Raw genomic sequence first — 23661 nt, forward strand, 5'->3', positions numbered from 1 at the left:
CAACTAAAGTGAAGCAACTATGAGTTTATACTTCTCACTCCCCACCTCCTTTATCTGTAAAATCAATCAATAAATCTTAAAAAAAATGGTTCAACTATATGTATATATTTGAAAGACACTTTAGATTAGAAGATACAGTAAGCTGAAAATTAAAGAACGAAAAAAGATCCTGTGCAAAGAGTACCCAAAAGAGATGGTGGGGATATAGTAATATTAAATAAAATAATCATGAAGATAAGTAGCAAAATTTGCTACTAGAGATTTAAAAAGAACATTTAAAAATAATAAAGAAGCTAAACCATCAAAAACATAATTATAAACATATACACACTTAACAAGAAATCCCAAAATAGATAGAGCAAAAATATATTGAATTAAAGGGAGAAATAGACTAATAGACAGTTGGAAAAATCAATGCGCCACTACTAATAATGAATAGAATAGGCAGAGTATCAACAAGAAGGTGGAAGACTTGAACAATATTATAAATCAACGAAACCTAACAGACATCTATAGAACACTACAACCAACAATAGCAAAATATACATTCTTCTTAGTACACATGGAAAATTCTTCAGGATATGCTAGGTCATAAAACAATACTCAAATATTTTTGGAAAAGGAGTGAAAATGAGTTCTCTGACAATAATGAAATAAAATTAGAAATCGATAACAGAAAAAATAGGGAAATTCACAAATATGTGGAGGATTTCTATAGTGTAGTGATTATTACGTTCACCTCACACAAATATGTGGAGGTAAAAAAAAAAACCCACATTCCCAAACAACAATAGGCAAAGATGAAATCACATGGAAAATTAGAAGCACTTTGAGATGAACAAAAATAAAGATATAAGATACCAAAACTTATGGAATGCAAAAGAGCAGTGCTTAGAAAAAAATTTATAGCTATAATTGCCTACATTAATAAACAAAGATCTCAAATTAATTACATAACTTTCCACCTTAGGACACTAGAAAAAGAAGAGTAAAGTAAACCCAAAAGCAAGCAGAATAAAAAGAAAAACAAAGTAAAAATTAGAATGGAAATAATAAAATATGGAATATGAAAAATAAAGAAAATTAACAAAACTAAAAGTTAGTTCTTTGAAAGATCAACAAAACTGATCAAATTTAGCTAGACTGACCAAGAAAAAATGAGGAAAGACTTAGATACTTAGTTGAGGAAGGAAAGAAGAGTGATCTCTACCAATCTTACAGAAATAAAAGAGATTATAAGGGAATGATATGAAGCCTTTTATGCAAACAAGTTAGACAACCTGCATAAATTCCTAGAAACACATGAATTACCAAAATGGACTCAAGAAGAAATAGAAAATTGTGTTAGACATATAATAAGTAACAAAATTGAGTTAGTGTCCAAAAAACTTCACACAAAGAAAAGCCCAGACTGAGATGGCTTCACTGGTGGTTTTACCAGATGCTTAAAGAAGAATTAACACCAATCTATCATAAACTCTTCCAGAAAACATGAGAACACTTTTTATTGTATTCTGTGAGGCCTGTATTACACAGGTATTAAAACTGAACAAAGACATCACAAGAATAGACAACTATAGATGGGTATCTCCTATGACTATAAATTCAACAATATAAACAAAATACCTGTAGCAGTAAACCAAAATTAGCAACATATTAAAAAGATTATACATCATGACCAGATAGAATTTATGCTGGGGATGCAAGGTTATTTTGATATGATAAAAATTCTCAAATTAGAAATAGAAATAAACTTCACCAACCTGAAAACTCCCCAGATAACATTGTACTTAATGGTGAAGGACTGAATGCTTTCCTCATACATCAGAACAAGGCAGATGTCTGCTTTTGCCACTTTTCTTATGTACTATACTGGAGTTCTAGCCAAGACAAGAAGAAAAAAGGAAAGGGAAAGGGAAAGGGGAAAGGGAAGGGAAGGGGAGGGGAAGGGGAAGGGGAAGGGGAAGGGGACAGGGAAGGGGAAGGGGAAGGGGAAGGGGAAGGGGAAGGGGAAGGGGAAGGGGAAGGGGAAGGGGAAGGGAGGGAGGGAGGGAGGGAGGGAGGAAGGAAGGAAGGAAGGAAGGAAGGAAGGAAGGAAGGAAGGAAGGAAGAAAGGAAGGAAGGAAGGTGCAGTAGCAGCGTCCCCAAACTACGGCCCACGGGCCGCAATGCGGCCCCTTGAGGCCATTTATCCAGCCCCCACTGCACTTCTGGAAGGGGCACCTCTTTCATTGGTGGTCAGTGAGAGGACCACTGTATTTGGCAGCCCTCCAATGGTCTGAGGGACAGTGAACTGGCCCCCTGTGTAAAAAGTTTGGAGACCCCTGAAGAGCGTCGGACTGGGACGTGAAGGACCCAGGTTCAAAACCCCGAGGTTGCTGGTTTGAGCCTGGGCTCATCTGGTTTATGCAAGGCTCACCAACTTGAGCCAAAGGTCACTAGCTTGAGCAAGGGGTCACTTGATCTACTCTAGACCCACCCCCACCCCGGTCAAGGCACATATGAGAAAGCAATCCATGAACAACTAAGGTGACGCAACAAAGAATTGATGCTTCTCATCTCTCTCTCTTCCTGTCTGTCTGTCCCTCTCTCTGTCTTTGTCACAAAAATAAAGAAATAAATAAATTCAGCAATTTTGCAGGAAACAAAAGTAAAAAAATTCAGTTCTATTTCTAGACAATAACAATGAACAATCTAAAGATAAATTTAAGAAAAGAATTTTATTTTATAATATCAGAAAATAAAATACATAGAAATAAATTTAAATAAAAATATTAATAAGACATGGAAGTCTTGTACACTGAAAACTATCAAACATCAATGAAAGAAATTAAAGAGGACCTAAATAAATAGTAAGCTATCCAATGCATATAGATCAGAAGTCTTGATAATGTTATAATGGCAATCATCATCATCATCTTAAAACAGAAGAACAAAGTTGGAATACTCACATTTCCTAATTTCAAAACTTACTTCAGAGTAACAATATGCAAGACAATGTGTTACTGGCAGGAGTGTAAAGAACATAGATATCAATGGAATAGAATTGAGATTCCAGAAACAACCTGGCACTTATGGTCAACTGATTTTTGACAAGGGTGCCAAGATGATTCAATGAGAAAATAATAGTCTTTTTATCAAATGGTGCTGGAACAACTGCATATTCACATGCAAAAGAATGAGGGTAAGCACCCCACCTCACGCCATATGTAGCAGCTATCTCAAAAATGGATCATGCATGGAAAAGAACACCATCAAGAAAATGCAAAGGCAACCTACTGAATGGGAACAAATATTTGCAACTCATATCTTATAAGTAGTTAATATTTAAAATATATAAATAACTCACACAACTCAGCAACAAAAAACAATCTGATTAAAAATGGACAGAGGATATAAATAGAAATTTTTCCAAAGAAGACACACAGATAGTTAATGGGTACATGAAAAGATGGTCAACATCACTAATCATCAGGAAAATGCAAATCAAAACCACAATGAGATACCACTTCACATCTGAGATTGACTTATAAAAAGATAAGAAATAGCAAGTGCTTGGGGGATGTGTAGAAAAGGGAACCTTTATGCACTTTTGGTGGGAATGTAAAATGGTGCAGTCACTGTGGGAAACAATATGGGGATTCCTAAAATAAATTTAAACTAGAACAATTCCAGTTCTGGGTATTTATATAAAGAAAAAAAACATTAATTCAAAAATATATCTGCACCCCCATGTTCATTACAGCATAATTTACACTAGTCAAGACATGGAAGCAACCTAAAAGTTGACTGATGGATGAAAGGGTAAGAAAAACACAGCATGAATATATAAGGTCTACCGGAAAGTTCTGTCTGTTTTTGGAATAAAACAAAATACAAATTTTTCTTACCATCAATAAACTTTATTAAATAATATAATTGCCATTATTATTAATGATTCCTTGCCAGCGTGAGGGCAATTTGTATATTCCATTTTGAAAAATGTTTTATCTTTTGATGCAAAAAATTGAACCAGTGCTTGTTTGATATCTTCTTCATTTTTGAATTTTTTGCAACTTCAAAAAATTTTGTAAGGACAAAAACAAGTGATAGTCGGAGGGTGCTAAGTCCGAGGAATATGGTGGATGCGACAGACATGCTTCTGTAGCATTTCTTCTTGTTGAAATTCGTAAAAATTACAGTGGCGTAAATGAACTTTATCAGTAGCCATGGGTACACTATTGCTTCACACATAAGACTAACGTGAATCAACTTTGTTTTAGTTAATTTGCTACATCAGTATGTATACATTAAGTGATAAAAATAGAGAGGCACACATGCGCCAAATAAACATGTGCTTACGTGTTGAAACTTGTTGTGATAGAAATGGACAGAACTTTCCAGTAGACCTTATATATATAGTATAGCGGAATATTATTAAACCATAAAAAATGGAAACCTTACCATTTGCAACAACATATGCTAAGTAAAATAATTCAGACACAAAAAAGAAAATACCATATAATTTCACTTATATATGGAATCTAAAAAAAGTAAACAAAACAAAACTTCTAAACTCATAGATATAGAGAACAAACTGATAATTGCCAGAGGTGGGGATAAGGGGGTGGGTAAAATGGGTGAAGGTGCTCAAAAGGTACCAAAGTACAGTTGTAAAATAAATAAGTCCTGGATATGTAATGTATAGCACAGTGATTAAGAGAGTAAAATTTAAAAGCTCTCACCTGACCAGGAGGTGGCTCAGTGGATAGTATCAGACTGGGATGCAGAGGATCCAGGTTCAAAACCCCGACGTCAAAGGTTTGAAAGTGGGCTCATCTGGCTTGAGTGCAGGTTCACCAACTTGAGCACAGGGTTGCTGGCTTGAGCCCAAAGGTCACTGGCTTGAGCCCAAGGTCTCAGGCTTGAGCAAGTGTCACTCACTCTGCTGTAGCCCTCCCAGTCAAGGCACATATGAGAAAGCAATCCATGAACAACTAAGGTGCTGCAACAAAGAATTGATACTTCTCATCTCTCTCCCTTCCTGTCTGTCCCTCTCTCTGTCTCTTTCTCTGTTTCTAACAACAACAACAAAAAAAAGTTCTCATTACAAGAAAAATAATTATAATTATGGGAGGTGATGTCAGGTAGACGTATTGAGGTGATCATTTCACAATATATACAAATATTGATTCAGTATATTGTACATCTAAAACTCATATAATGTTCTATGTCGATTACATCTTAATTTTTTTAAAAATGGATCATAGGCCTGACCTGTGGTGGCGCAGTGAATAAAGCGTTGACCTGGAATGCTGAGGTTGCCGATTCAAAACCCTGCACTTGTCTGGTCTAAGGCACATATGGGAGTTGAAGCTTCCTTCCCCCCCCTTTCTCTCTCTCTCTCTCTCTCTCTCTCCCTCTCTCTCATCTCTAAAATGAATTAAAAAAATAAAAAATTTTAAAAAATGAATCATAGAGTTTGCAGAGGACTGGCCCTACCCTCTGACCCTCGATACAGAAGACTCTCTGGATAATACAGAAGCCTTTCCCTTTTAAATGACTCCCTAACATAAGGTCCTTTGTACTTATAACCACAACTTTCCTTTCCTCCAAATTTCCGGATACAAGCAGATTTCCTAAAAGACCAAGTAGACAGCTGCACCAAAGTCTCTAGAGCAGGTTTTAAGGGAAAAACAAAACAAAAACTAAGTGAATTTTAAGTATTAAGGACAAGTAAAATATTGCCCAAGAACATTTGCCTCATTAACTCTTATTGTCTCCAAAATTCAAAGTTGGAAAAATAGAAGTGCCCACAGCATTCATCGCAGTGACAATAGAAATACTTCTGCCTGCTTTTTCTACCTCGCCCAGCTGTTCTGAGAAGCAAGTCTGAGCGATCCATGTGGACATCATACACAATGTGAAATCATCTGTGCAAAAAGGAATAATTCTCACTACCCATCTAATAAGCTATTACTATAAAAACAGCACACTGTTTGAAGGAACTCAGTGTCATTTCAAAAATACAACATTGGGCCAGTATATAAAAATTAATATGAAAGAAATACATAAAATAGAAAGTGAGAGAAAGAAGGCAAGTGTTAGAACCACTTTTATATGAAGTCCTCTTTCCCTTGTGAAATGTTTATAAGTTAGTTAAAAGTTGTGCCCCATTGGATGGTCTCATCCATGAAAATGCCCAGTTGAACTGTCTTCTGACATCTTCCAAAATTATCCATGAATATTTCCCACCCTCATCAGTATTTGTTCAACTTTCCATTTGTTAAAAACCTAGTAGTATGTATGGAATACATTTCTTGGGATATGTATCATGTCCTTTTGCTTCATCCTTTCCACCCTTCTTCGTGGGCACCAAGGAACTCAGGAGTGATCGCTAGCACTCTCCCAGTTACCACCCTACTCACAGGCTCCTTGGCCAGCCCATCAAGAGGCTGGAGAACTACAGCAACTGGCAGAGCTGGAGGCTCCACGCACAGTAGGGCCAACCATGCACTTCTATAGAAGAGGTCATTTGGAAATAAATTCAGAGCTTTGATTTTTTTCATTGCATTTTGGAAAGGAAAAATGTGAGGTTAACAAAGAGTTTATTACAGGGGTCCTCGGGTTATGACACAGTTCCGTTCCTACATCAGTGACGTAACCTGAATTTTGGTTTAAGTTGAAATATACACTAGCGTAAGTCACTTACCCATCCTAACACAGTTGTAAAATCATCATCTAGAACACAACTAAGCCACAGAAAAAGGAAAAGGACCTAAATATACTGCACTGTACACTGTAGTAACAGAAAAATGACAAAAAAAATAAGTGTTAAAACAAAGTACAATGCTAAGGATGTAAGCCAAAACACTCACATTTCAATTTTTTGAAGTTTTTATGGGAGTGAGCATCGTAAACTCAAAACATCATATGTCGAGACTGTCATAAACCAAGGAACCCCTGTATTTTATTTTAGAAGTACAACCTAGACCTGTCAAAGTCAGAGAAGTAGAACACAGAGTGGTGGGAGGGAGAAATGGGAGTCATTTAAAGGGAACAAAGTTTCAGTTTTACAGGATGAAGAGTTCCGAAAATTGGTTGTACAACAACATGAATATATTAGATGCCACTGATCTATACACGTAAATGGTTAAGATGGCAAGTTTCATGTTATGTGTGTGTACCACAATTAAACATAAAAAATAACTTTAAAAATTCAACAATAAGAAGACAAACAACTGACTAAAAAATAGGGAGAAGACCTGAACAGAACCCTCACCAAAGATTGTTTGCCACCTGTATGGTGCATAACAAGCATGAAAAGGTGCTCAAGATGACATCATTGGGGAACTACAAATTAAAGCAACAGTGAAATATTACACACACAGATTGGAACCCCCCAAGTCCAAAACCCAGAGAACACCATAAATGGAGAACGATGTGGGGCATCAGAAACTCTTCAATCGTCGCTGGTGGGAATGCAAACAGTGCAGCCACTTGGGAAGACAGTTTGGCAGTTTCCTACGGAACTAAACATACTCATACCAAGTGATTCAGCAAATCACGCTTCTTGCTATTTACCCAAAGGAGTTAAAAACTTACATTGACACAGAAACCTACTCCTGGATGTTTACAGCAGCTTTATTCATAATTGCCAATGCTTGGAAGCAGCCAAGATTCAGCTTCAGTAAAACACGGAGGAAACTTAGAAGCACACTACTAAATGAAAGAAGCCCATCTGAAAGCTACACAGTGGAGGATTCCAACTATTGACATTCTGAAAAAGGCAAAACTATGTAGCCAGTGCTCGCTAAGATTTAGGAGAGAGGAAGAAGCAGAGCATAGAGGATTGCTAGGGCAGTGAAGCTGCTTTTACAATACTATAATGATGGATACATGTCATCATACATTTGTCCAAACCCACAGAACGTGCAATGCCATGAGTGAATTTTAGTGTAAACTATGGACTTTGGGTGATTATGACATGTAGATTCATCCATGTAACATATGCACTACTCCGGAGCAGGAGACTGATCATGGGGCAGAATATGCAATGGGGGGCAGTAGTATATGGAAAATTTCTTAACTTTTCACTCAATTTTTTTGAGAACCCAGAACTGCTCTAAAAATAAAGTCATTTAAAAAAAACAACAAGTATAGCTGCCCCTTGCTAGAACAGTACTCAGATTCTGCTTTCCAGGCTGTTGACCCAACAATTAATATTTGTTACTTAACATGTCATGTAGAAGAAAGAGGCAGTAAATGTCCAGAATTATGTGCTGTTTCATACACATGTTTATCTCCAGAGGAAGAAAAATAAACCCAGAGCTAAACACTGGAGCAGGATGTGTAAACACGTTCAGAGCTTGAGTCAGCAGGATTCTGGCCCCCACCCCAAGTTAGTTAGTAGTCACCTGACCTTGGGTAAAATCCATAAGGCTTAGAGCCTTAGTTCCTCATCTGTGGAATAAAGGCACTATATACCTCAAAGGTTGTTTCAACGATGTTTGAGCAGATGAAGTTATTTTTCCTCACCCTTATTGTTAAAGATGATGCTGCCCATGTGGATGGCCTCACCTAGGTAATAATATTAATTGCCCTTCTTGCATGGAAGGGGCGTGGTTATGCTAATATGTGTTGGAGGAGGGCTTTCACTCCAAAAGGCTTTAAAAGGTGGAGCTAGGAGGCCATTTGGGAGAATAGCTATGTTCTTGTAGGGAGGAGGAGCCCAGGCTGGAGCAGGGCAGGGAAACCATGTGGAAGAGGCAGTCAAAATGGTGGAATGGGGGAAGGAGAAGCCAATTTGTAGAGGAGAAGGAAGTGGGGAACAGAGGTGAATAAGACTGGTGAGGTGGAAGCATTTGCTTCTAGGAAAACTAGGATGAGTCAGAAGCTTTGTGAGTGCTGAATGAGTGGGTTTTGGAGCCCAGTGTGATTGTATTTACTTGCTTGCGGGGTGCAAGCTAGAATAAAGAAAAATGGATCACCAGTTTTGGGCTCTGTTGTTTCATTACCGTCTGTCTGAATCAAACCTGAACCTGCAATAGCCAGGCGGCTTTGATGGTGCCTGCAAATACTGGCTATACAGACGGCATTTAACACACAATAGTTCCCGGTCTCCTCACACGTGTCTCAGCATAAGCCTGCACATAACAACCTGCCATTATTTAATGAGGTAAGGTCACAAGCCGGGAATGTGTGATCCTAGACATCTGACTCTCAGGCATCTGACTAATGCACAAGTTAGAGGGTCAAACATGGCTCTAGAGATGTTAAGGAGGCCTGACCTGTGGTGGCGCAGTGGATAAAGCGTCGACCTAGAAATGCTGAGGTCGCCGGTTCGAAACCCTGGGCTTGCCTGGTCAAGGCACATATGGGAGTTGATGCTTCCAGCTCCTCCCCACGTTCTCTCTCTGTCTCTCTCACCTCTCTCTCTCCTTCTCTGTCTCCCTCTCTCCCTTTCTCTCTCCTCTCTAAAATGAATAAATAAAATTAAAAAGAAAAAAAAAAAAAGAGATGTTAAGGAATTATTATTAAGTGTGGTTGGGCAAAGGGAGCCAGCAGAGAAGCTGGAGAAAGGCTGGAGCCTCAATGTGCCAGACTATGTGATGTGCATGTGCTCATCTGAGGGCCTACAAGCCAGCCAGCTGGTGGCACTGGTCTTTATCTGCTCCTTCCACCCCAGCTCAGTTACCAGCAGCAGCTCCCGGGAGTGGGGAGGCGCTCTGGTGGCTCCTACATGCCAGGTTGGGTGGGAGGTATGCCAAGCGCAAGATCAAAGAGCTCCCCAGGTGCCCTGACCTGAGGAGGCTGTGGTGGGGGAGACGGGGGCAGGGCTGTTGCTAACTTCACTCCTGCAGTGCCTCATTTTGTCCTGCTGTTCACTGACTTCAAAACTGAATTATTCATTTAAAATCTTTGATGCTCCTTCAGAATTTTAACCACCCCCCCAAATTTTTTTTCACTAAAATAGGAGCCAGAAACCTTCAGGATTGCATTAAGCTTCTAAGAAATTAAACTACTTTTAAATCCCTGGATGCTGTCCACAGCTAGGGGTCACTCACAAGCTAGCTCCTCCTAGGGTCCCTGACTGAGAGGAAGGTAGAGCCCTTGACTCATCAACCGTGGGTCCAGACTCTGTGCCTCAGGGGTGGGGTGGGGGTGCCATAGGCTGGTCAGCGGTAAATTGTGACTGAGCAGCTTCGCAGAACTGCAGGGACAGGAACAGGGTCCGGTGCAGGACTCATGCCAGGAGGAGGAAGAGCCTTCTGTCTATAGGTGCCCACCCCACCACGTGCCCCAGGTTTGGGCTGCTGTGCAGGGGGGCCCGCTGTGTGGACAGGTGTCACTGGTGATCTCTGCAGCATCAGCACGAGGCCCAGCGGGAGAGCCTTATGGGCGCTGAGGGATTTAAGAGGCCCTTATCCCACTGGTTTCATAGGAGAGAGCCTGTTACAGCAACTGCCACTGCTTCTCCATATTTCCTTTTTTGCCTTTATTGAAATGTACAAAAATGAAAAAAATGTTTGAGCTACCAGGAAATTGAACATACTTACTCGTTAGCTCAGATTAGAGCTTCCCTCCTGCCCTGGAATGCTGCATGACTCAACTTTGCTTTGCTCCTTCCCTTGCAGAGTTCATCGACTTCAACATGCTTCAGCTGCTGCCACAGTCCGGAGGCTACCAAGCAACGGCTCCAGCTCACTCTTCCGAAATGGAGTTTGCAGCTCCTCCTTGCTGAAACTTTCTACTTGGTGTCTACCATGAGGAGGTCTTCAGTAGAATTCAATTTCACCTTCTTTCCTTTTAAATCATGCTTTATCAGAACTATGTCTTCTCTGGGCCACTGGTCCTAACCTTGAACTCATCCTTGCCACCACCATGCTCTTCTGCCCTCTTCTCTGAAATGCTTCATGACCTGTCACCGAGTCCTATTGACTGGACCATTTAGCTTGCCTCCTGAATCCATCCATTCTTTCGTGTTTTTACTGTAATGCATTTGAGGTCCGTTTACATAATCAAGCTTGAACAGATACAATCATTTTCCAATCAATAGCCTGTGATATTGTGATTATACAATATCACAGGCTATTATACAATAACATATAACAATATATATTTTTGTCCTCTGTCATGTCCATGGTTCCTGATGGACACATGTGGCACAAAACTCCTAAAACTCTGTAATTTCTTAAGTGATACGAGTGATAGGATCATCTGTTATTACAATATTTGTTCTTTTTTCCATGGTTTTTGAAATAACTTCAGAATAATACAGCTGATATGAGTGTCTTCTTATTTATAATAAACATTTTCAATCTGAATTTATGTTAGTGAGGCAATTTTTGGAAAGCCCCACAGAAAGGGACCTGGTTGCCAGGGGAACCAGCCATATCATTAGAGGGTTGGAACTTTCAGCCCCCAACCTCCTGACCTCTAAGGAGGGGAGAGGAGCTGGAGGTTGAGATAACCTCCAATGGCCAAGGATTTATTCAATCATATCTATCATGTAATGAAGCTTCCATAAAAAATAAACTCAACTAAGGGGTTCAGAGAGTTTCTGCGGTGGTAACTGTGTGGAGGTGCTGGGAGGGGGGCCCCTCAGAGGATATAGGTGGGACCTCCACACCTCCTCCCCCAGCTGGCCTGGGCACCTCTTCCATCTGGCTGTTTCTGAGTTGTAGTCTCTTATAATAACTGGTAATCTGGAAAGTAAACTGCTTTCCTGAGTTCAATAAGCCATTCTAGCAAATTACTGAACCCAAGGAGGAGGCTGATGGAACCTCCAACTTACAGCCAGTTGCTCAGAAATACAGGTGACAACATGGGCTTGACATTGGCATCTGAAAGGGGGGGAGGGCTGTGCTGTTGGGACTGAGCTCATCACCTGGAGGATATGATACCATCTCCAGGTAGATAATGTCAGAACTGAGTGAACTTGTAGGACCCCTATCCCCAGCTGGTGTTAGAGAGTTGCTTGGTATGGAAAGCCCCCTACCCCCTTTACATCTGGTATCAGAAGTGAATTCCTGAGAAGAACATAGAGCAATGTTCTTTCCTAAGCCTTACTCCAGTGTCTTCTTCCTTTGACTCGGCTGTTATACAGAGGTCATACGACTCTTTCCAAGACTAGACACAGGCAACTCCCTGTTCTAAAACTTTGGTGATTTCCCCTTTGGAGAAGTTGCCAGATAGAAGCACAGGATGTCCGGTTAAATTTGAATTTCAAATAAGCTACAAATAAAATTTTTAAGTGGTCTCCACTCTATGCAACAGTTAGGACCTACTTATGCTAACAGTTATTTGTTATTTGAAATTCAAATTTGACTGGGCATTATATTTTATGTGCCAAAGCTGGCAAGGATTCTCCTTGACTACAAAACATAAATCAAACTCACTCACGTGGCATTAAGGCTCCCTGCCATCGGACCTTTCCTTAGTACTCCTCATGGTCAGACCTGCCTGCTCTGTACCTTGGCAGTAATATTCCTCTAGTTCCAGTGCTTTCTCTGCTGCTGTAGTGTCTCCTAACTGGCTGCCATCTGGTTAAGCATAGGGCTTCGCTATGGTAACAGTGCCCTGGGACTCAGTAACACTGAAGAGCCAGGAGACACACTGGGCCCTGAATGGTGCTGCCCCTCACCTGGACAGGAGCAGGAGGGCTAACACCCACAGAAGGGCCAGCCACAGTATGCTGACACTTTGTAAGCAGCTGGCTGGGAAGTGCCTGGTACCATCCTGCAGAATGGAGGAGGAAACCCTCTCTGCAAAGGGAGCTGGTCCACATGGCAGAGAATACCAGGTCAAAGAAGGGCAAAATCAGCATCTGTTACAGGCATATTAGAGCAGATCAGGGCCCTTCCCTCCCGAATCCAGCATCCCTCATGCTTTCTTATTTGGGCCAAACACTCTGAATTCCTGCAGTGGTCTTCACATGGTGACAAGTGCTTTCCCCTTGCACAGTCTCTGGTCAGTCAGTGCTGCATGCAACAAGCAGACAGAGTCAGCCCCCCACTTCTGCGTTAGGGCCTCCTGGTCAACAGGAACAACAAAAGAGTTGGACTCCTGAGAATAAGCAGAGATTGAGTCAGGTGTTTATCACCCAATCATTTGACTTCTACACCTTAGTTCACAACTGGATAAAATCCCCACATCTTTATCTTGTACAGTATCAAGCTAGGTAGGATTCCTATGACCAACACTTGAATTTTCAAGTGGAAATCCATGCTGTTACACATCTCCTTGACTTCAGGTCAGCTTTCAAAACCACTTAAAACCTGGTTCTGGCAACTATTTCATTGGCCACCATTGCCTTTTCGGGCTCTCTGAGCCTGTGACATACACGGCAGACCCACTGACAGGCACCAGTCAGAAATTCATCTCCAGCAGACAAACTGTACAGTACAATTCTTCCCTTAAGAAAAATAAGACAGCAAAGTTCCCCTGACCTTTTGAAAGGAAGGCTATGCTGTGCTCAGTGGGTGAGGACCAAGTCAGGGAGCAGAAAGTGCTTAGTGCCCTGGAATTCACTGTTAGTGCCCACAACTGCGCACATTTAGAAACAAATAGTGCAGGATTCAGATTCCCTTTCCAGGGCACTCTACCAGTCTTAAAGTATCTTCGCAAGCACCTTCACTCTCATGTGCGCCCAACTCCTCCGCCCTCCCTCGTGTCTCCAAAGAAGCAGAACTGTGAGCACATAACCTCTCTCCAGCAGGCAAATGTCTCCTCTCACTGTGCCCAGGCACCTGGGTGTCCTTGTCCCCTTTCCACTCAATCTGATCAATGAATTTAAATTGTTCCTCTCTTTGCTTCTCTCATTCAGCATGTTGCTAAGTTATGGAAGATAATTAGGAACAGGTTAGGGGACTTATTACAATTCTAAATATGGTTCCCCCTCCCACTCTACCCAGTTCTCCTTCCCTCTCCCCCACCCCCTTTCTCTTTCCAAGGAGCAGGAGGAAAATGCTAGTTTGACTGAAATCAAGAAAAACCTCCAGTTCTCGGAGCAGAAAAAACAGGTGCTAGGCATGGTGCAAGCTGCACAAATAAATTCACATTGCAGAAACCCTGAAATACTTGGTTGAACCCCTGCCCCACTTTAAGGAAAATGCCAGAAAGGACATGTACCTCTAGGTGGGCAATGTCAGCAAAGGAGGGAGCAGGTAGGAAGTGAGAGTCAGAACCTGGTCGTTCTAAAGGCACAGGAAGGGAAATGAGTCTGCTCCCCATTTGGCTGAACACGGTGCTTCAAACCGGAAAGTGCAGTCGTTGGTCTGAAAATGAGTCCTTTTGATTTTCCAAGCCACCCTTGCATGGCAGTGTAGAAAAAAAGCAACATTTCAATCTCTCTGATTAATGTTACAAAGTGAACCCCCTGATGTCCGTATCGTTATTCTCTTGAGTAAATGATGGCGCACTGGCTCAGCGCTTAGGGAACCCGACAGAACGCTGACCACCTGTCAGCACAGAGTGAGTTCACCACTCTCCCTCCTAGGTTGGGTCCTCAGGCACTCTCGGACTACCTGGCACCCTCTAAACCAGCTTCACGCTACTTTAATCCCACCAGCTTATTTGCAATTTAGGGATTTTAGGAGGCTCAGCTCAGGTTGACACCTGGGCACAGTAGCTGCTCTTGATGCCAGGGGCTGAGTTCACCTGCAGTTGCTGCTGCTGCACATCTGTTTCTAGTCCCTTTCCCTGGGAGATCTCCATTAGCTGGTGCAGAAGCCACTAGGTCACATAATGGTTTATGGATGCCTTTCTCTCCTTAGAGTTAAACCCCTCAAGGCTAGAAAGGGTGCCTCATCCATCTCTTCACCCATAAGACTTTTTATTAAACAAGTGAGCTTTTTATCTTCAAGTGGAAGTGATCATTACTAGTCCATCTTAGAAGGACTGGGCGAGTCCAACCATGAAACATTTAGATTTGTACTCTGAATTGTGAAAACAAATTGTACTCAAATACAATTCTTTTATTTATTTATTTATTTATTTATTTATTTATTTATTGTGCGTGTGTGTGTGTGTGTGTGTGTGTGTGTGTGTGTGAGAGAGAGAGAGAGAGAGAGAGAGAGAGAGAGAGAGAAAGGGACACATAGGGACAGAAATGGAGAGAGATAAGAAGCATCAACTCTTCGTTGTGGCACTTTAGTTGCTCATTGATTACTTTCTCATATGTGCCTTGACCGCGGGCCTTCAGTAGACTGAGTTACTCCTTGCTCGAGCCAGCGACCTTGGGTCCAAGCTGGTGAGCTTTGCTCAAGCCAGATGAGCCCGTACTCAAGCCGGCGACCTCGGGGTTTGAACCTGGGTCCTCCACATCCCAGTCCAATGCTCTATCCACTGTGCCACCGCCTGGTCAGTCCAAAATATAATCCTTAAAAATTAAAGAGGTCTCCAGAGAAGACAGCACTTTCACCCTGAATCTATTTAGAAGTGTTAGTTCTTGTTGTTGTTGGAATATTGGGGTAATGATGCAAAGATTGCATGCGTTTCTATTCCAGCTACAGTTGTGTATAAGCACCCCATTGCTCTCTGAGCTTCAGGTGCACGGGCAGGGCACTGTGAGGACCCCTTGCTCATCCCGAGTGAGTACCCGGCCAGGGTCACTGTCCTCAGCGCAGCTACTTATGCTATTTTATTAAGACAAACCCAGCACACTTGTTAATATGTGGTTTTGAGTCATACTGAGATGTCGGGTCAAACCCTGTCTCTGCCCTGGGAGGGAGAGCTGTGTTCTCCTCGGTGAGGGAGCTACCCTTTCTGAACTTTGGTATCCCCACCTGTCAGTGAGCTAGAAGCCTTGTAAAAATGTTAGTTTTTTGGATTCTGCGCATGAAGCAACCAGCATAGAGCTTGGCAGACAGCAGCTGTTCAATAAATGGTAGTGGACATTATGACTGCTATTATTCTAGATGCAATCTGTTAAGTATGAAGAGGGGTAGGGCTTCTGTGGGTGCAAATGGTACAGCCACCTGAGAGCAATATGGCAGCACACAGTGAAGTTAGGGAGCATGCCACCTACAGCTCAGAACCCCCACTCTGGACACAGACCCCAGAGAGCCCCTGCACCAGGAAACAAGGCTCAGGGTATTTGCTGCAGCATTCTTTGTGAGCGTGCCAAGTGGCAGGCAACCTGGGGCTTTCCTCGGCAGAATGGAAGAGAGTGACAGTGGCTCCACGTGACAGAAGACTGGGAAGCAGACAGGAATTGACTAGAGGTACCATCAGCAACACCCACTTTACTTCAAAACACAATGTGCTTTTTTTTTTTAAATTAAGAAACAGGATGGTATCTACACCACAATCCCATTGCAGAAAATTTAAAATCTCTACCTACATGTATCTGCACTGTGTTTCTCAAAGATGCATGCACATCGACCACCAGTGCTGAGTGACTAGAGAGGAGGGTTACAGGTTGGAGGCAGAGGGTTAGTGGGAATGGGGAGTGGGGATGAAGTGGGAAAAAGTAATAAAATAAAACAAGAGAAGGGCCGTGTACCAACTATTGGTGAACTTTGCACGATTAATGCATCCCTTCACTTTGTTAAAGAAAAAGTGGTGGTTTCTGCTCTGTGACTTGGATAGTTTTATTTAAAGTGAGTCAAATCACTGTGTCCATCAGTCCAATGTCAAGGGCAAAGATGAAGTTTCCTGAGAGTAAGTAATGCTAATGTTTTAACTCCTCTTTATATCCACATACTTAACACAGCACCTAGAACACAACAGACAAAAAACAAATGCTTGAATGAATAAAACAAAACCTATTTCTGTCCCACAGAACTCTCCCTCCCTTCTTACTGCAGCTGACAGCACACTCAGAATAAAAACATTTTGAGAAAACACAGGAGCCAACTATGTTCCTAGGAAATGAGAAGAAGATAAAAAACAAACAAACAAACAGTGCATTGGAGCTGGTTTTCCAATCCTCAAGAAGGTTGGTTTTTGGTGGGAGATAAGACTTAAATAAAAGAATTAAGAACCAATCTTAAATAAAAGAATTAAGACTTAAATAAAAGAATTAAGAAGTACAAAATGAGTGTGTGCTGTGTACTCTGAACTCTACACAATCAAAAGAAGGTGACTCTGGCTTCACAGGGTAACAGGGTGAGGTACACGGGACGCAACGCCACCTCCCTCGCAGTATAACTGAGACTCTGTGACATCAAGGTCATGCACCAAATCCCAGACCTAATTACAGATTTAAGGGGAAATTACCTTCTGAAATGACAGACAGCATGTCAAAGCTAATGGATTCCAGATTCTGACTGGGTTCAAATTCCCCGCAGCAAATGCATGCACAGTGACCCCAACTTCCCCGTCCCACCTGTCCCCTTGTATTTATAGGGGAAGGATGTGCTTTCTGAGAATTTCATTCATTTTGAAGCAATGAGGCATGTGCAGGTGGCAAATAGTTGGAGTCAAGTAGCATGTCCAATCCTTTGTCTTAATTTTTAATAAGTTGTTGGAACATAATTAATCCCTTCACAATCCATTCATTCCCTGGCAGGAGACTTTTCAACTTGCTGTGATGTCCCAAATTGTTTGTTTACACCAATAAAATATATTGGGGTGTGTTTTAAGAATCTTATTCTAGGTACTTCTGTTCTGATATATGGGCAGTCAAAGGACAGATTGTTGTTGGGCTAAGAGAAACTAGTATTGAAAGAGCTTTGGATTTAGATTGGCCTGTTACCTGAAAAAATACCTTCCTCACCTGAGAGTCAGAAGCAGGGACCAGGAAAGACTGGACAGGATACTTGGTAGGAAGGGCCTCTCCCTCAAGCCCTCAGAACCCCCATAGTCAGAATTATTAGACATCCATGCATCTTTCTGAGTCTCAAGTCAGGATTATCAACTCAAACTTTTAGACAAGGCACCCTGAGAGGAACCAGCAACCAGGTCTGCAAAGCATGTTCAGCCACAGACTCAGATGAGAAGCTCAGACCAGAAAATTCCCTGTCTCTCTCCATCTCTGTCCTCTCTCTAATCCATGTTGCATCACGAAGCCAGAAAGAATTTTTTTCAGAGCAACATGAACTATGTCATCCCCTCTTAACCTTACCTCTGTTTAACACTCTCCCCTGTTTCTCAGGGTTCTTGGCATAAAGGCAAAATCCCACTGTGGCCAGAACCGTGCCTGCCCACCTAGCCCTGTGCTAGTTGCTCACTCTCACCCTACAGCTGTCTCAGGTTAGCCTGTCCAGAAATAACAAAGACCTTCAGCCTACAGGCTTGATGCTGCCCAGTCCTGAACCCAACAGGTCAAGAGAGAAAAGATTTTGGAGCTAGACATACCTTGGTTTGAGTTCTAACTCAGCCGTTCACTAGTAGTCTTCTTATGTTTGAAATGAAGATGATAATAAAGTCACGGTGCACTTTTTACCAGTCACAGGAAAGCAACAAAAGACGACAGAAATGTGAAATTTGCACCAAATAAAAGGAAAACTCTCCCAGTTTCATACCTATTCAGTGCAGTTCGATGTGGGCTCATGCACAGATTTTTCAGGGCTCCTTAGGTAGCTATCCCGTATAGCCTCTATAGACTCGTCACTGACTGATGGCCTACCAGAACGGGGTTTCTCCACCAAACTGCCGGTTTCCTTCAACTGCTTATCCCACCGAGTAATGTTATTCCTATGTGGTGGCATTTCGTTATAAATGCACCGATATTCACGTTGCACTTTGGTCACGGATTTGAATTTAGCAAGCCACAGAACACACTGAACTTTCCTCTGCACCGTCCACATCTTGACTGGCAAGGCCGTGGGCTGCTCCGTTGTATACATGGTGTTACGTCATCACCTGCGCATGTGCACATGCTGCCACATCATCCTACAGAAACTGGGAGGGTTTTCCTTTTATTTGGTGCAGATTTCACATTTCTATCGTCTTTTGTTGCTTTCCTGTGACCGGTCAAAAGTGCACTATGACTTTACGGACACACTGTAGTTACAATATTTTTAGTGTTGACTACATGCCAAATACCGTTGCACGGTCTGGTCCCTGTTTGTATCTCCAATCTCATTTTACACCGTGCATTTTCTGCTACAGCAACACTGGCCTTCTACACATCATGCTCCCATACATCCCAGGGCCTTTGCACTTGTTCTCACTGCCGGCATGCTCTGCCTCTCATCTTCCACTGCCTCCTGCTCATTCTTCAATTCTCACTTAAATATTACCCTCTCCAAAAACCTCTCCAGGATTCTCTGGTTAGATAAAATTCAGTGGTAGATTTATAGAACTGTTCACCCTCCTCAGAGCATTTGTCAGCTGCAGTTTTATATTTATGGGGTGATGATTTGGTTGGTTTTTCCCCTGGGTTGTAAACAGCAAGAAGGCACTGGCTGTGTATACCTTACATATTGTTGTGTTCACAGTATCCAGAACAGTAAGGATATGTGGGATATTTAATAATGGCCTGAATAGTGAATGAATGTATGAATCAATGAATGAATGAGCAAACCAGGACTGAAACTTAACCCCACAACTGGGATGGTGGGCTTGGGGTATAGCTGGGAACACTGCATGTACTGATGTCAGAACCACAGATTTAGAAACACAACTTTACCGCTTATGGTGACAACTACATATTTCATGAACACATCTATTGGCAGATGGAGATCTGGACTGACAGTGACAGCAAAGAGCAATATTTTGCTAACTGAGGCCTGCTGCATGCTGGGAATGTGCTGGACTGTTCACACATATTCTTCCCAGACATTTGGAGTGCATATCTCAAGTCACCCTGGGTTAGCATCTTGGCTCCGTCACTTACTAAAAGGATTTTTTGAGCAAATTACTGAAGTGCCAGGTGCCTCCAATTCCTCATTTGTAAGATAGAATATTAAAAGCATTTACTTCAGACTATTATTGTGAGGTTTATATGAACTAACACATACACGGCCCTTACAATGGTAATTGGCATGTAAACACTAAAAACACCATAGTTATTATCATTATAATTTCAAACATAAGAAAACCAGGGCTCAGAAATTTTGATTAATTTGTTTATAGCCCCACAACTAGTAAATGGCTGAGTCAGAACTCAGCTCCCAAGTCTAGCTCCAAAGTCTCTCCTCTTTTGACCTGTTGGGTTTAGGGCTGGGCAGCACCAAGCCTGTAGGCCGAAGGTCTTTGGTATTTGCAAACAAGCTAGCCTGGGACAGCTGTGGGGTGAGAGTGAGCAACAAGGCAGAGGGCTAGGTGGGCAGGCATAGTTCTGAGCACAGGTGCCCACACAGAACCTAAGTTTCAGGGACAGAAATGGAGTAGGGACCAAGTGAGGAGCCCAGGATCCTTACATAAAACTCACAGTGGCTGGGACCACTTTGCAAAGTTAGTGTGAATGAGCAATGTGTCTGGTGACAGTAGGCTGGGCCTTAGCGGTCCTTAGATCAAGGTTGGGATTATTCCCAAAGCCTGGGGTGGGTCTGGACCTGTAGGAGAGAGGAATGTGGGACTCTGAGCAAAGAAAGGATTGTGGGGCCCAGAACAGTCCAGTCATCAAAGCAGTGGTGGGCCACATCCTGAGGCTTCAAGCCTGGGCATTGGGGGTTTAGAGGGTCAGAGAGCAGCAGGAGAACTGTGAGCCTGGTACCCAATATTGCAGCGGGGAATGCATTTATTTCCCTGTAGAAACAGGCACGGTGGTAAGTCCACAGTATAGCATGAAAGTGCTACAGTGCAGTTCATCCTGGTTCTTCTGGCACAAGTCCAATTCAATATTCTATTCCTTTGTTTCTGTAAGAACAAATGTACTTGTCAAATCACTGATCCCAATCTAAGGTTCAGAAAATATGGCCCCCGTTACTATAGTTGACTTGTATTGTGAATTCAACCAGCTCTTGTGGACTGCAGCTGGGATTTTAATTCCTGTATTTATTTCCTGTGGGAAAATTCTTTCTAAGTTCCAAAGAACTTTGGGGACAGAACCCATTCATAGGGTAGGCACTGCCTGCCCAGTGGGAAAATCCACTTGCTATTACTAAGTTCAACTATAATGGCACATGCTTTTCCCTGACATATTCCATTTTCTCTTTATCCACAGGAGACAGTATTTTAACAACAACAACAGCAAACAGTAAGAGTGAAAAATGTGGCTTGACAAGAACTGGGTCCCCTCAAAAAGACATGAACTAAAAGGATCTAACTGAAAGCTAGTTGTTCTTAAGAACATAGCAAGGTTAACGGGGGTCATTCTGCCATAATGACATGTGTCAGGCCGCCAGGCCAGCTAGTTCATGTGGACTCAAGAATCTCGTAGGCACTTCAGGAAGACTTCACATGAACTCTGCTCTCTTGGCCTGCCTTGTTTGGCTTCCGCCTTCCTTTCTCAGTGGAAGCAGCTTGATTAAGTGTGACATTCTAGATTGCTTTTGTCTTCTTGTGAACAGTGTCCTTCTCCTTCTCTCTCTCCCTCCATCTCACTGTCTCACCCATGGTCTTAGTTCTTGTATGTTACACCCATTGCAGAATCACACCAAACCCCTCAGTGACCAAAGCCACAGGAACATACCTGGCCATTAGCTGTGACATCCCTGAACTGCTGATTTATTATAGCCATTTTTTTCCTACTAACAAAGAGCTTTGATTCACTTTTGCACAGATGATATCAAAACAATAATAAATAGAACAAAACCTGCAAATTTCACACTCCTGTGAACATTTCCTTTCCTCTTCTGTCCTACTCAGTCCTCATTCATCTAACCCTCCTGAGCCTAACAGAGCCACACAGGGCACATGGGTATCGCCTGGCTCACAAAGATAACCCTCTCTTGTCCTGTGAGAAGGTTAGTCTGCAAAGCTTAGAACCAGTACAAACATTCTATTTTATTCAACTTGAACAAGGGACATTGAAGAGACTCCCCAGTGGAATGGGCTGCTTGTCCATGAGGCAGGCCCGGGGCCACAAACCGCTCGCAGCTCCCTGGTACACTAAGAGTAGAATGTTCCCATCCTGGGTCAGAAAAAATAGATGTTGACTGCATGTCGGGGTTCCTAGCCTCGAGTCACAAGGTAAGTATTCTAATTTCTAACATCGTGGATCATAATTTTCCACCTTACCTCATTAGTTACTTACATACTGTGGTTTTGTTATGTGCCATATTTGTGGTATTCATTCTTAAATAACTAAGCCCATTTTAAAGACATTGATAGGGACAGAAGGTCTTCTAGAAAATTGTTTTCTGACATAATTTTCTATTCTAGATTTTTTTGGCCCTAATTTTTCTAAAGGAATTCTTTTTTCTAGAGGAATTTCTTTCTTTTACAGGGAAAGAAAGGTAAGTAAACGTCAAATGATGCTGAAGACCTCACTTTTCCCACCCGAGAGGCACCGAGAGACAGGACACTGGAACCAGCAGCAGAAGGAAGAGACTTCCTGTCCAGGTGATCTTCTGCCCTCCTGATTTCAAGGGCAAGATGAAAACCGTTCACTCATTTTAACTCCAGCTGAAATTACAGACAATCTTCAGGTTCCTTTGAACTAGATACTTAACTTTTACAAAGCTGGATAAGCAACTTTGTCATAACTTTTCCCCCTCTAATTCCATAAAATAGAAACAATGCCAGCATTATAGCTACTCTAATCAGCAAACTCAGCCAGAGGTATCAGAATATCAAGTGTTCATTAGAAATATGAGAGTATTTTAGCAATTCTACTTAACTCTTAAGCTCAGTGGAAAGAGCTTCCCTTTATTAACATTTGCTTAATTTTTAATTCTACTAGTGTAATATTCTAAGTTACCTAGGCTTATTTATTTATGATTTCTGCCAACAACTATTTATTGAGTGCCTACAATTTGTTAACCAAAGCTCTAGGCACTGGGGATATAACAGTAAGAAGTAAGCGCAGGCCTGCACTTTGATGGAGCTTGTTTGAGTGGGAGACTGGTGGTGAATAGAAGGTAAATGTTAGAGAATAACAAGGGCTAGGTGCGCATTTTAAAATAGGTACTGTGATCAGGAGTCACTGGGTGGTCAAGAAAGGCCTTTGTGAGGAAGGACACTTACACTGGGATGTAAATACCAAGAGGAAACCAGCTGTCAAAGGTCAGAGAGACACATTCCCAGCAACAGGAGGAGCACATTAAGCAACAATCACTATGATCCTCCCAGGAAGCAGCCAAGGAACTCAAAAGAGGCAGCATAGCAAAGAGTCTCAACTCAGTCGCCAGACATGGGCATTGAAATCCCACCTCTACTGCCAGGATTCCAGTGACAAGGAGCAAGTTTCCTAACTCTGATGAGGATTTTGAAACCCTTTGCTTCCTTGTTGGTAAAATATGAATAGCCCTGGCCAGATAGATAAGTCAGTTAGTTGGAGCATTGTCCTGAAGCATAGAGGTTTCTAATTCAATCCCTGGTCAGGGCATATACAGGAACAGATGTTCCTGTCTCTCTCTCTCCTGCTCTCTCCCTTCCTCTCTCTAAAATCAATAAAATAAATATTTAAAAAAATATATGAATAATAATAGTCCTCAACTCATAGTATTGTCCTTTAAAGGAGTTAACATGTATTAGAATAATGTCTGGTACATAGTATTATAGAAGGGACAGTCATGATTATTAGTATTAAAAGTACTAAGTTATATACATGCTCATGTTCGTCTCTGTATTACTCACAATAGCTAAAAGTTGGAGCAATCTATATATCCACTGCTGGATGAATGG

General features: G+C 42.0%; 1 protein-coding gene across 1 annotated transcript in view; it reads right to left on the bottom strand.

The window, feature by feature from the left end:
- SPATA13 (spermatogenesis associated 13) overlaps window positions 1-23661 on the bottom strand; it is a 433930-nt gene that overhangs the window by 268789 nt on the left and 141480 nt on the right. The window lies entirely within an intron of this gene.

Source organism: Saccopteryx bilineata, chromosome 2, assembly GCF_036850765.1.
Source record: "Saccopteryx bilineata isolate mSacBil1 chromosome 2, mSacBil1_pri_phased_curated, whole genome shotgun sequence".
Taxonomy (NCBI): Eukaryota; Metazoa; Chordata; class Mammalia; order Chiroptera; family Emballonuridae; genus Saccopteryx; species Saccopteryx bilineata.